Source organism: Siphateles boraxobius, unplaced genomic scaffold, assembly GCF_051911475.1.
Source record: "Siphateles boraxobius isolate OS27281-9 unplaced genomic scaffold, OSU_SipBor_1 46, whole genome shotgun sequence".
NCBI classification, from domain to species: Eukaryota; Metazoa; Chordata; class Actinopteri; order Cypriniformes; family Leuciscidae; genus Siphateles; species Siphateles boraxobius.
Genome location: NW_027509097.1, coordinates 8,214,452 through 8,230,171, shown reverse-complemented (window position 1 = coordinate 8,230,171; position 15,720 = coordinate 8,214,452). Strand labels below are relative to the sequence as shown.

At 37.9% G+C, this 15,720-nt stretch overlaps 1 protein-coding gene across 4 annotated transcripts in view; it reads right to left on the bottom strand.

Moving 5' to 3' along the window:
* The window catches only part of vti1a (vesicle transport through interaction with t-SNAREs 1A), a 128,317-nt gene that overhangs the window by 51,083 nt on the left and 61,514 nt on the right, over window positions 1-15,720 (bottom strand). The window lies entirely within an intron of this gene.

The following is a 15,720-nucleotide window of genomic DNA, read 5'->3' as shown; positions in this document are numbered from 1 at the left end:
AGCTACTAACAGGTGACTTCTATGTGAGCTGTAATTAATACATAGTAAGACTACAGAAAATAGACTGTGGGCCTATACAAGTGTATATTGCTTAAAGTGGATTTTTTAAAAGTTTCTTTTCTTTCTTTATTCTGTAAGAAGACGTGCACATAAACTTTGATGGAAACACATTTGGCTGATAAATTCCTAAATTTGTATTAAGCACTGCAGGTGAATAGTGTAAAATGTTTGACTAATAGATATTGCCATACTTTCCCCAGTTTATTAAATCACAGTACTTTAAGACAATTGTTTTGTATTACATGTTTTATGAAATGTTTTTTTAAATATGCAAATGATTCATTATCTAATTAAACATGCACTGATGTGCATACATTTCCAAAAAGAAATCTGAACACTAGATAAAGCCCAGTTCCGTTTGGTGACATATTAAAGTAATTTGTTATGTTGGATATTTTGGATATTTCTTTATAACTCCATAAATACTGCCAACAGCGCACAAAAAAAAAAAAAACATTTGTAGAAATACAATGATATATAAATCAGGTGAATGTTTTATAAAACAAAACATTCTGTAAAACCCTTCAGAATATAGAAAGGAATAAAAGTTGGATGTAAGTCCTAATCAACTAGAGAAGTCTAAGTGCATGCAAAAAACTTTTTTTTTTTTAAATGGCCTTTAAATATAAGTATTGTAATTGAAATCTACAGATGCAAAGAGATCAAGTATAATAAAATAAACAGAAATGTACATTTTGGATGCTTTCTTTCTAGTCCGGGAAACATTTCAAAAAGGGCTACACACTCTAACAATGAAGGGGAACCACCAATTGCAAGATAAAACCAATGCTTTAATGAAACAGTGGCAAACATTTTGGTGACATGTGAACATGCAAAAAAGCAGTCAAAAACCATAGCAACCACCTAGCAACACCCATATAAAAGCCTAGTTACAACCCTGATTTCTGATGTCTAGGGATCTCAAACTACATCTCCTTCTCACCAATATGCTGTCTTAAATATTTTGCATATCCCAGCATGCCGCAGCATCACACCGAGCACGAACAACACATGCAATATTCAGCTGTTTGCTTACAAACAAATTTCCCCTGTCAAGGACGTACACACATTCATATGCTCGCACTTAGATAAACATCTCGTACATGGCGTCTGACAAGCCTCTCCATGGTCACTGTCATATTCACATCCCAAGGGTCAAAAAAAAAAAAAAAACAATGAACAAAACACAAATCTCACCCTCCCTTCCTCCTGAAAAACCCTATAAGTAAAAACCACATTAGCAGTCTGAAGAGGAAGAGAGTAAAAAAAAAAAGTGAAGTGAAAAATCTTTGCATGGATCAAAGCTACGCTTTCAAATGCACCAAACAATTGTGAGTAAACAACACACTCATGACTGGATTACGCTACACAGGTGCAGCTCTCAAAGAGTCAGCTTGACGCTCGAGGAACAGAGGAACGGGCCACATCTGCGCTAGCACTAAATATCAGAGAACGAGAAAGACAGACACAAGACGTGGTTACACACGCGTCTCTTGCCTTCATTAATTTCCAATCAGACTGAGGACAGACTGAAGGATACTCAGATTAGATAGAGCAGTCACAGCGCATGTGACAGATAGGCCAGATTAAAAGAGCGAATAGAGATATTAATAACCATCATAACCACGGACGGTCGTCGAGCCAGAGACACGCTGCCGCCCACCCATGAGTGGAAATCTTGTGTAAAGAAAATTAAGCACCGCTATCTGTCTCTGTCCAGTGCGAAAGGGGTCTTAAACAAATGAATGTGACACAGCCACAATGGCAACAATGCAATACACATGCGCTCAGACACGCTTGCTCATATATCACTTCAGATGATAGATGAGACCGCTGACATGAAGGGATCTAGCGCAAATGAAACAATCCTGTCAGCACGCTATAATCTAAGCTCAACGAGATATAAATAAACAGGAGGGGGGGGGGGGGGGGGCGACAAGATTGTTATGGACAATAGGTAAAATAGAAAACTTTGATTGACATATTTCTCAGCCTAATGTAAGCGAAGTGAATGCAAATGAATACAAAAGAAATATGAGTGGGGAAATAGAGCAGGTATATAAAAGAATTTACACAAAATCAAGAAACAGATGCGTTGGCTGACTAACTACATAAAACCGTTCCATGGTGTCTTCCTGTGCCACTAAAAACACGGAATAAAAGCTGTTAAAACCAAACTCTGTATAATGTAATATTCCTGCGGCCAACACACTGTAAAACACATTATGGACTCCGGTTTCTCTTTCCACTGTGCATGAGCGCAAAGATAAATATTTCTCTTAGTTGTGGGACCGCAAATTGATGTTGCCATTAAGAACGAGCTCCAAAAGCACACACACATACACAAAAACACACACTGTTGGACGATTAGCTGTGTGTACATCACATCCCATGGGTGAGAGGAACTTTACCGACCCACAATTCCACGGCTCTCTTCCTCTTTTGATATATCGGGTTGTCTCCGTGTATATGTTTCACTAATAATCTGATCTATCTGTCTCTCTTCTCTATTCGTACATTTGAGACTTAGACAAGAATGTGGCAGAGGTTTGAGGAGAGAGTTTGGCTGAAGAAAAACAAACACTCTGTGAGAAAGGGAAAACAACATGATTTCCCTTGCTTCCTTTTCTACGAAGAAAAAAAATTTGAGCCAAAAACTTTAGTCGACATTGTAGACATTCTCGCTGACTTCACACTTGACATCATAGAGGGATAGTACGCCCAAAAATGAATGTTCAAAACCCATGTTCAAAACCTGGCTAAATTTCATCTCCAAAACAGAAAAGAAAATATTTGAAGAATTATAGGTTTTGCCCATAGGAATGAAAGTCTGTGAGGTCAAAAAACAATGGTTTTCATTGTATGGAAAACAACACCAACATATCTTTTGCGTTTAGACAAACATAAGAAAAATAATGACATAGTTTTAATTTTTGGGTGAATTAACCCTTTAACAGTGGTATTAAAAAGGTGTTTTAATTGTTATATACAACAACACACAAAATACTGACGCCAAGATGCATTACATTTAGATTACAGGTCATCATTATGTGCAATAAAACTATACACATGAAGCGTAGCATGAATTATGGTCATTTATTCTTTTGCAAGCATCACTTTGGATACATGTCTACTTAATGAGGTGCTAATTAATTATCACACGCTTTAATGAGGACGCTGACATTCTGTAAATTGAGGGTGTAGCTGTGAAAAACAGTCGTTTCGAGAATTAGGGGGGAAAAAACTAAATAAATAAATAAAGTAGACTCCATGCTTACGATCACGGCTTCGTGCTCATAATGATATAAAATATTCTTCCCCGTTTAAGGCCCTATTAACAATTTAAATGACCCTGACGCCAAGCTTTTCCACAGGCCTGCTCTAGTTAAAGATCCAGATCCCCAAGGCCCATTTAACAAGGATATTACTAAAATCTATATCAGCACAATCATTACCGATGGGCTGGTTTTAATGCAGACTTTTTAATTGATTGCTGACCACCACTTGTGAACAAGACCTCTGCTCTAACTGCTTTATATTAGAGTAGGGCTGTGCCAATACTATCATATTTCAAGTTATTATTATTATTTCTCACAATATTATATAAGATTTATGTGGTCATAATTGAATTTGCCACAGATCAAATGATGAAGTAAAAAATGCAATTCTCTCTATGAGACACAGAACTGGACAAATGCCAAGCAAAACATGCAAGAATACAGATGCAAAGGATGGTCATTACAGATTTATGAATGCAACACTATTATGGACCCCACAACAAAGTCAAGCTAGCATCTGCTTTTAATAAATGACAAATCACAAATCAGAATAATGAATTCAACGTGTCAAAATATGTATTGTATGCATTACAGTACATTGACCTGAGATCAATCTATGAGATCCTTTAAATGCCAAATTGGCCAGTTTAACAAACCTGAACTCGAATAGAGAGTATAACATAGCATTGTTACATACTGAAAGACAAAAATCTGCATCCATCTGGCACAGTTTCGATTGCGATCCAATTATAATATTGTGATGCATTGCAATATATTAGTTGTGACATGTATTGTGATCTTCATTACATTTTGAAGTATTGGGGGGGGGGGGGGGGGGGGGTCCCCCAATCGCAATCATCATTTGAACATCATTCATATATCATTATAATTGAGCCATGTATTACTTTTAAGTAATATTTCCATAATGTACCAAGTTAACAGGTTCACTGGCGTGTTTCCTGCACCACTTTTCCAACAAAGTGCAGCCACGGCAACGAAAAAAAAGTATGACAGTGAGTTTACAGTCTGTATTGTATGTAAACTAATAAAAAGACTGTGTACCGCAAAATAAGCGCTAGAAACGTCTTTCTATTGCATTGTCTTCATGGGCTGCATGCAGAAACAAACATACAACGAGTATCGGTCTAACGTACAAAAGACTTATACCAACTAGTTACTTATAGTGAATCAAAAATAGGTCTAATTCCCGGAATGAATGACACTTATTAATCAGATCTTTTTAGTGACTCTAAAACATACAACATGACCGGTGAATTCCGAATCCCCAAACAATGACTTTTATGATCCGGTTTACAACTCTAGATAAAGCAAATAATGTATTTATGTAAGCAAAATGGACATTATAAATGAAATTAGTCAGAAACGAAACAGACCTGAATCAGAACAGATCAGAAAATCTGTATTGATTACCAGCCTATTGTGATTCAGCACGATAAGTCTCTAAAACACCTTGACACATTCGAAGACTGAGTCTTTAATAACCAGTTATTCCACTAAATGTTATTTATTTCTTTTATCGTCTTTTTGTATTATTTCTTTTAACTCTGAGTGTATTGCTTCTACATTAATGCTTTTCCTTTCACCCCACACCTCCGAAACATTGTGTTAGTGCAGTCAAAGTTTCTTTCATCTTCCGGTCTGTCTGTCTTTCCCTTCTGTGACTGACCGTGGCTGTCTGCCTTTGAGCTTGGCCTGCAGGAACATCAAATCACTCAGGACATCTCGGAGGTCCGAATGTCACTCGTTTTCATCCCCTCTTCCTGCCAGCCGTTGGCAGTAAGACGGAGGCAGAACACACCGGGGAAGAAGCGTTTTCCACCTCTTCGTTCCATCGTCCTTATATCTGTCCATCCACCTCCCCTCAGCAGACACGTATAATTGGGCACATCATCAATTTTACAGCAGCTGTTTGAGTGCGAGTCCTCTCTGAGTTGTCTGAAGCCCTCTGTCTGTCCCCAGAGCTGAAAGGGTACATGCCCTGACACAGGCTCACTCCCAGGCTCCGGACTGCTTTTTATTACAGAGTTCCAGCCACTTTTTGAAGGTTACCACACACACTTCTATCTGGACACAATCCACAGACAGCCAAATGAGAGCAAAAGCGCCCATGGGAAGAGTAAAGGCAGGTCCAACACTGACTGTCCCACAAAGACACACACACACACAACACACACACAAAGAGCAACGCAGAAACATAGTTCCTTTCTATTTATTTTAGACAAGTTATTCCCCTGTCTGGGAGCAAAGTGCTGATGGTACTTTTATTATTCTTGTTATTTGTTAACAGTATTCAACTGCTGACCCCACTAAACTTGATCTCTGTTGTAGAATGAAGAAACAATTTCAAAAATGAAAATTCTGTCATTATTTACCAGCCCAAACTCAAATGATTTTCTTTCTTATGTGGAATATTCGAAAACTGCTGAAATAAATCATCTAGTACATAGACAAGAACTGGCGCAAAAGAACGAGTTCAGAGTTTGGTGGAAGTCTGATTTAAAAACAAATGATTCAGTTCAAATTGTGAATATTATTACATTTAATAATTATATATTGTGAGCAATTAAAAATAACTAGTAGCTAGCTTATAGACCGGATCATGGAGTCAGTTGAATCATTGTAAACAAAAGATTCAGTCCACATTGGTAATCATATCAATCAAATCTACCTTATGGCTTCAGAACACATAAAATATAGTGCACAAGACATATGAACGCATCTATTATGCTTTTTTCGTGCTTTAAATACTTAGTCCACATCAACTGAGCATTTTAACACCTCAACTGAGGCGTTTTAAATACAAATACAGTTAAACTTGGGCCTAGTCTTGTTCAAAGTCACGATAAGGACCCAAGTAAGTGTTTAACAGCCTCAATAGACAGAGGACTGACGGAATGATATGGATATCAAGAGAATATATTGGTTTCAGAGGAATGAATGAGAAAGATGGAGAGAAATAAGGTAAGGGCCACGGCCTGTCTGTGCAAGAGCAAGCGCTGGGTAATCAGGCCCCATTTCACTGGCTTTTTTTCACTCCACTGGGCTCTGTTTTATTCATTGGCTCAGCCCTGACCCTGCCGCGCTTCTGCTCTGACAAATCACTTCTGATTAAGACAAATCTTTATTAGCCGGCCACTCAACTTTCCCTATTAATCATTATCTTCTCTCTCACTCAGTCTCTCTCTCACACACAGCACATCTCACACACTCTTCTAAAGGCCAGATCACTGCCAATTGTTATGCGTGGAGATGTTAGGGCTTCTTCTGGCTGATAAGACAAAGGTTTAATGGGTATGAATGACCATGCCAGAGGGAGAGTGTGCGCTAATAGAACCATTTGTTTAAGCTGGGGGGGAGGACAGAGAAAATGAACACTGATTTCCCCTCCTACTTCCATTTCTCCAAGATTGAGCTTTGAAAGGGAAGACTCTATCAGTGCCTCTGGAAGGACCGGAGGACAAGGCATGCTGGAGAATGGGTTCAACAGCTGAATGCCCCCATGAACTCAAAAACAAACAAAGATGAGAAACATCCTAGAAACATCAATAGCGACCCACTCCTGTATCAGAATAGCAGCAGATGGCATGATTCTTCAATTATTAGAACTTTTTGTCCTCTATAAAAAAATAAAATAAAAAAATAAAACTAAAGTGGAAAAAACGATAGCCTATAATAACTTCTTTTTTGTTTTTTAAATAACTTTATAGAAAAGTTGAAAGTTATTATTGACACTGTAATCAGCTATCATTTTTAAGAAAGCTGAAATGTTAAACTTTCCAGAAATGTTCCAATTTGGTAACCAGACTTTTTGACTTTCCTCTATAATTAGTTAAAATTAAGACTCAAACTTATTTGGTATTTATATGTAAACATTTAGCTTTTTTGGAAAAAAATGAAATTAAGATTTTTGCATCAGGATTTATGTTGTGGTGAAAAGTCTCCTCTTTTTTGCAAATTAAGCTTAATAGGCAGAGTTCCAGAAGTCAAAAAATAAGACTATATAGAACAAAGCTGAGACGACAGATCCTGCATCTGAATTTGTCTCTGGCCAGGGCGCCATTCTTATACATCTGTTATTTCGCAATGGCCATGCAACTTCATTTTCTTGTAGGATTCACCCATCCCGTTTCCAACTTCTCTCTAGTGGAATCCTAATGGTCAACCCTTTCTCAGAGCAAGATGTAACATTTTTCAAGGACGATCAACTCTTTCCCAGAGGTTGATGCCTCCAAGTGACATATTTATTTCACACATTTTAATAATGGTTTTGATATCTTCTTTGGTCTTTCACAGCCATCTGTTGTTTAATGGAAATTCCCTGACTTTGCAAAAACTGCACAGTGGGCCACAAGACTTTCTCAGACGTGTTTGACCTTTGTAATAATTATTTCTCAGTCATGTAGGCCATCAGTTCCCAAAAGTACCCATGATTGAAGAATCACCCATAAATTGTCATCAAACTAAGAGAAAAAGGAGACCCATTTCTGTTAAACAATATTGTTTTTAAACAAGTTGAGTTTTACCTAACACAGCCCAAACAACAGCACTTACAGTAAAACCTAAATGCAGTTAACACGGTGGGTGTTTAGTTTTTTTTGCAGCAAATTGCTTTAATTTAATCAACTGCCATTACTGAAGCATCCAAATGAAAACTAATAGAGTCTGGGGCAGGTCTTGATTGCCTCGCTTACAAAAAGTCCCGGCTGCCCACTGCTTTCAGGTTCCTCAATTAAACAGGCAGAGTTTCCATGGGCCACTGGAGAGCCATACATCTACCGCGGGTCAATCCGCACCCATCAAATTCACTCGTTCACTTCATTCTTTCAGAGCAGGAAATGATTTCTTCGTGCAGATTAGGCCCCAGCTGAGCTGAAATGTGCACCAAACGTGACCGAGCGAAATTAATAAACACTGGTACACTGTCAGTTGACTTTATTAATATTGATGTATGTGCTGCCACTTAATTTTTTTGCATTTTTTTCCATCTCTTACAGAGCAAAGAGGGCCAGGCCAAAAGATTACTCTTTGTGTACAGTCACTGCTGTTCAAAGAAAGCAAGAAACATGCATTCGTCTTCATATGTCATAATAAACAAGGATCACATCAGAATACTTCCGTGTGACAATCTGCATTTTTAGCCTGACAATGTCACGGATTCAGATGAAAAGGGCGCCATCAAATACAAAATATGGGATGGGAATGGGAAAGATGTGCTATAGGAGCATAAAAGAGCAAAACGAGAGAGACAGTGGAAGAAGTGAGACGCAGATAAACGCAAGCTGGCGTGGCTGCTGCGGTGGGAGGTCTGCTCTTATAATCACCTCACTTCCTCCTAATCACATGCTGCACATCATTTACTGAACACCAGCAAACTTCACACCCTGCCAGACTCACGAGCTCCAATGTGTCGGACTGCAAGAAAATCCTGACGTTCTTTTAAACAGTTTAGGAACGTTAATGATCCCATTACTGTTGATTAAAGCCTGTAACGCCTCTAATCAGAAAGTTGACAGGCAGATCAAACAGCCAAACACAAATTTTGCCTTTTAATTATCTGTAAAACACAACACCTCAGGGTGTTCATCCCTGCCTATCTCTGACAAAAACCTCAGTCGAAACGATGCCAAGATCTAACACTTCCTAACAGTTCATTATCCAATAAGAAAAAAAAAAGCAAACAAAAACCCAACGAGCATTCAGATCTTAAAAGCAATCTTCACAATTAGCAGAGAGCTTGGGGAGCCCTGCAGTCCTGTGTATCGTAGGACTCCAAATTGAAACACCTTAATTATATTTGTCAAAACAATGTGCCGTCACCCTCATTTGCATGTTTTGACAGCCGCCCCCGAGTAGCACTCAAAACTTTAGCACATTTAAACACCTACTGATTTTAGTTTTCACTTGCTCTCTCTTTTTAAATTAATCGCCGATGCATTGAGTTTTGTTTAAATGTTCCCTTCTTCCCACAGTAATCCACTCAAAACAATGGGAACGATGAGACTGAATAATGCCAGGACTGGTTATCTGATAGTACAGATTCATATTAAAGCACTAATCTCTGAATGGTACAGAACGACCCCTTCACGTGCCTAGAGTTAAAAGAGCAATGCTCTTTCAACCTACAGGTGGGCTTCGATTGGTTCAGCTGAAATAGAAAGTTTCACTGACCTCACGCAATCATTTTTGGTCCAGTATTTTTACTACCTTCTGTGTAAGAAAAGTAAGTTGCCACAAAGCACTCAAAGGTTATGATTCATGGTAAGTAGCAGAAAAAAAGGGTAGACTTTCACTGTATGAAGGAAAAAGAAAAAGAAAAAGGAGTCTCTTCTTTTGTGTTTCATAAAAAAAGGCATGCATGTTGACAGAATTTTCATTTTGGGTAAACTTTCCTTTTAATGACTTAACGTTATTATGTTGCAGAGGTTTGTATTACAAGGTTGGTCTTTCTAGAAGTGTTCAAATACAAAAATGGTTCCTTTTCTGACCTATAAAACAAAAAGCAGAGGAGAGACGATGGCGATTATGCCTGTGAGACAGACTGATCTCTGCGGGACAGCAGAGTTCTCCAAGGATTCGGGGGTCCTCAGTTCGTGCTTCATTATTTAGAACATCATTACAAAGCCATGTCAGGTTTCTTACAAAGACAGCCCTGATTCAGCCAATACCAGAGCAAAAATATACCTCTTTCTCCACTTATATGCTGCTAAATACATCAGCGACATGCCAATGATATGTAAAATATGTATTCTCACAAAACAAACAAAAATTCTCTGGAGAATTAGGACTGTCTGCAGTAATTTGGCTTAAGCAGAAATGGAGGGCGTGAAAGCAAGACATCAAACATGAGTTTGAATCGGAAGCACACGGCGGCACGCTACTTTGTGCTGTTAGGATTCGTAGCGCTGACAGAATCTGACAGTTACCAACACTTAGGGATTCTCCCACTCTAGCTTTGAGTTCATTAATACTCATGAGCCAAACAGTTGTCTCATAACACACAGAAAATGCACTCGTTAAACATGTTTACCGATCAGCTTATATAAAGCTGCGATTGAAATGGAACCACTTTTTGGGTGGGGGGGTGGGGGGGGGGGGGTGATGGGGCACTTCAAACTGAGAACCTTTTAAAAATTAGATGAGCAAAGCTTTATGGGAACCTGGGGAGATCGAGACGTAACTCACTTGATGTAAATAGATGTTTTTAAGCAGTGACATTTTTGTTAAACACTTTGGAAACTACTGTAATGACATTAACAAGTTTAAGAACTTTAAGAGTAGAAATTACTATTTATGATTTATTTCTACTCTAGTCATAATTACCATACTCCCAATATTTAACCAACACTATTCAATAACTCATTAAAAAGTCATTGGCATATTTCTGTGACTCTTTCTGAAGGCTAGTGTTTAGCGAGTCGGTGGTGACAAATTAGTCACAGAATCTTTCATTCAACTGATTCGTTCAAGATTTCATTCAGAAAATAAAACAAGCGTCTTTGTGAATGTGTCACTTAATCGTTCACTCAACTTATTCATTTAAAAACACAGATTTTTTTGATTCAGGAATGAAACAAGCTATTTTATGAGCGAGTCACTGAATTAAACGCTTAACAGATTCTTAAAAAAAAGCAGCACTACTTGTGTATTCTTTAGGATATGCACAACAGATTCAGACTATTTTAGCTGGTCGAGAAAAACAGACAAAATAGTTAGCAATTTTATGTTTAAAATGTGCGTTTCGTAGTATTATATGATTGCATGTTTCAATCAATTTCACACCCGCAATCATTCTACAGTAGTGTCTGGTAGATGCGAAAAAATGCAGACTCCTCTTTTCTAGCTTAAAATATCATGGTCTTCACCTGGTTTAGGTGGCGATGGGCATCCAAAATGTACCAGTCCCTCTGTTTTTTTTTTTTTGTTTGTTTTTTTAAGTACACGGTTTCTCTGCATTTTTTTCCAATCACAACAGGGGAGGTGTCAGCTTGCCAGAACACTACCGCTTTATCAGGCCAAACACCAGTTTGTCTGTTTCTTTAGGTTAATACCAACACACTTCCAATCTCTAGAAAACGGCAAATAAAAACGCTATTATAAGGAGGAGATGAGGCATGGCGGGAGCGCACAAAAGAGACGCATCATGCGGCTCATTTAACAATGGCCACGGCTAGCCTGATGAAGAGACATTATTGTCAGATGCCAGAGTGAAAATACACAACATAACATCAGCACAGAGGTCTACACAATCTATATTCGTGGGCAGGTTTTAACCATGATGGAAAAACGGATTTGAATCCAAGGAATGTCAAAGCGGCAAGTTATAATCTTTAATCACTTTGTCCTTTATAACGTTTTTTTTCTTTTTGCACTTCCTGTCAACATACAATGAGCACCATTGCGCAAGAAGAAGAAGAAGAAAAAAAACTTTCATAAGCGATTGAAGAGTCTGTCAAAATGAAATGACCTCTACTGATTTCCAGTGTTCAGTGGCACAAATCTCTTCCTATTGCACTGACTCCTGAGATGTTTGAGACTCCTCAAATGTTTTCTGAATGAAACGTAATCAACCAAATCACAAGTGGTATGCACAGCTGCAAACAGTCAAGGTAAAACTGAACAGATGATACTAAAATGCGAGTGAAGTCACATTGATAAAACAGGGCTGGGAAAAACAATAAAAAGTTTATAAATATAATTTTGTGTGCAATAGAAACCAATGTTTCTAGGAGCTTTCAGGACTACTTCCTGCTTTTGGAGCCAACGAAACTAAAGGGGTTTGTTTTCAATGTGTTTCATGCTTAAAAGCGTTTTGAAGAGCAAAGTTCGTCTGAATGTTTGTGGGTGTTTTTTAACATTAAATTAAATTAATGGTCAATGTCTTTCTATGAGTAATTTGACAGCTACTTTTTATCTATCCTAAATACACACAATTAAATAATATTTTCATAATTTGGATTTGAAACAAAGCACAACAAAACATAAACTGTGCACACACAACCAGTGATATTTACTTTGGATTTTTTCATTGCTTTCATCACATGTCTCATATTTCATCTCAAGCTCTTCACTGAACCCTGCTGTCTCCTTGGAAGCCTAGTACACTAATTTGATTTTAAAAACAATTATTTCATGTTTAAATTTTTTCATGTTGTTGAAATGAAGCCACAAATGTGGGACAGAAAGTAATTTTGGGGGAGTGGAAGAAAGAAAAACTACTTCACAAAATAAATACTGAAAAATGTGTATGAATATTTATTTATTTCATTTAAGTTTTTAAAATGTAATTCATATTTATGATCGATTTTCATAGTTGAAGATTTGAAGTCTGAGTCTAGGACGAAGGTGAAACATTAAATAGGCCTTCTTGAATGATAAATGAAGAAAGCATGGTAAAAAGTTTCCAAGTCTGTTTTATTATGATCTTCGTATAAAGTAAAAAATTATAAATTGATAAATAAAGCAATCATAAAAGTGCCCCAAGTTGAAGAAACACCCAACTATTACACACAGACAATGTTCCATTACTATGGATGCCAAGTCAAGTCACCTTTATTTATATAGCGCCTTTTACAATACAGATTGTTTCAAAGCAGCTTTACAGAGATAACAAAATAATGTTGTAATAATATTGTAAAATATAAAATTAAATGTCCATAACTAAGACAGCCAAAAGCCAATGGCGACAAAGCCGAGAGTGGCAAGGAACCAAAACTCCATCAGGAGACAGAATGGAGAAAAAAACCTTGGGAGAACCCAGGCTCAGTCGGGGGGCCAGTTCTCCTCTGGCCAACGATTGAACAGTGTATGAACCTGGATGCAGGCCAACAACCTTGGCCATCTTCATAAGAGAAGCATTACGCTGAAACTATTCAATAGTGTTTTGCAATGTAGTGCAGCGCTGCAGAGGGATCTGCACGGTTTTAAATGCAAGAGCATGCATTGTAGCAAATATCACCCATGCCGTTTAAAAGTCGCTATGTAATCAATGGAAGGGAGTTTTAAAAAAAAAATTCCTAAATTAACTGAAACAGCCCTGGCAGGCCAAGCAACCTCCCTGCCATCTCATCCACTAATGAAGCATATCTAACTTTTTAGACATGGCAGAACTAATTTAATCTAACTTCTGAGAGTGCGGCCCCATCAAATTAATTATTCATAAAGGACAGGATATTATAACTCAATTGTCAACTCTGTCACTTCCTTTTCAAATCCCTCTGTTTGCCTCCTTGCTTTTGTCTTCCGTCTTCATCTTTTTCTCACACTTGTACTTTTAATCTATTACAGAGAGTTACACATTGTCATGGTCACAGTTGAACAAAATAATTTGCTTATGTTTTTTGAAGTTGGTCGGTGGTTTTATGCAGGACTGGATCCCCACGGGTGTCTGGGATGTGACTGCGGGGCCAACTCCACCAAAGCACTGAGGCACAATGCGGGTAATAACAAAACGCATATACCTTTACCACTTACATGAATAATACATGCCATCTAACAGAGCCCACCTTTCCTTTATGTTGCGTGGATCAGTGGGCAGGAAGAAGTGATGAGTTTGGTTCCACTCACAGCAGCCTGTTGCCACACACACACACACTCTCTCTAGTCAGCATGATGGAATGTGACCCCAGCGTGAGTGACGGGAAGAGAAGACGTGGTTTCATCAGGACTTCCCGCAGACATTGCATCTCAGAGTCATAGTACAGGTGTGACACTTGCAGGGCCAGTCGGGACACACACATACACACAAAGAGACTTAATGTGCTACAGCTATATTAAAGATTCAGATTCACACAGAAGTCAGTTGGTAGGTCTTTTACCATGCACATTCTATATACTTCTACACACGTTATTACATCTGAAGGATGCAACTCAAGCTTTACAGTTCTCAAACAAAAGTAAACGGTCATTATATTCTCACTCTCATGTCATACAAAACCTGCACGACTTTCTTTCATCCGAGGAATGTAAATTGAGAAATTGTGAAGAATGTCGTAGCTGCTATTTTCCATAAAATCCAAGTAAATAGTGTCAAGCCCCCAAAAGAACAACAAAAATATTAGGGTTTTTTATTTATTTATTTATTTATTTATTTAACTTGTTGATGCCACATGACCCAAATACTATATGATCATCCCTTAGAGGGACTTCCTTTAAAACAAAAGTAGCTATTTATAAAGACCCATTTACAGCTTAAAATGTAAATATTATCCAATAAATATTTACTTTATATTAAGTTGACATTGTCTTTTTTTCTATCCACCACAGAAAGTACTGTTAGATGTATAAACTTAAAGAGACATAAAACCGCAGCTGAAAATAGAGTAAAATAATTTCAAGAACAACTTCAACAAATCTCTTGTATAGATTCGGAAAAACAAAGTTGTATGAACTACTTTAATGGTAGTTAACATGAGGTTAAGTAGATGATGACAACATTTTTATATTTGTGTAAACTATCCCTTTAATTTAGAAAAATGAGAGGAAACTTACAAAAGAACATGCACACAGTCACTGCTAGACACACACACACAGTGAGTGACACACAGATCTGCGAGACAACAGCTGTGTGGTCATGTAAGACAGAGGCCCTGCTGTCAGTGATACGCTGCTGTTTATGGACTGACAACAGCCTCACAAACAGAATCCAGTACCAGGACCACAAGCTGCCCCGAACATCGCCTAACAAAGACATGACTGTCTCCAGACTCTGCCAACCAAAACCACACATTGTTCTTCCACTGGATGGAGATATGACTGGGGAGGCAGACAAAAAGTGAATTGGTTGACCACATTACAATTAAAAAACCTGACTTCAGGGTTTTGGTCTTCACTTTAAATGAAGCATATCCTTTCATTCATCATATTCATATCACGGCTCTTTTCATACATCCTTCTCACTTTCCACATTTTCAACCTTTATTTATTAATTGGTCTTTTATACTTTAGTGGGAATTGAAGCAATTGTACTGTACCAAGGTAAGGCCTCTTTTGTCCTGGAAACCAGTTCTCTCATGTAATTGCTTGGCCTAGCACAAAAACATATCTTATAAAGCAACAAGGGAGCACGTTCTGTCTACTTTCACACACAGAGAGAACGTTTCTCAAGGTTAATGTAAACAGGTCTCTTTGTATTAGTCCCAGCTCAGAGAAATGGAGAGAGCTAAAGGGAGTTAAGCAAACTCAAAAGAGACTTTTTTCGCCACATATCAGTATCTGCTGAGTGTGTTAAAGTCAAAAAGAAAGTGTTTGACTTCGCGCATAAAGGACGGCCTTTCTATCTGGCAAAGTCTGTAAGCTTGTGTTTTCTAGTTGACTGAAAAAGCGGACTTGCTTCCTGTATAATGTAGCACTTTAATGCTCTTTT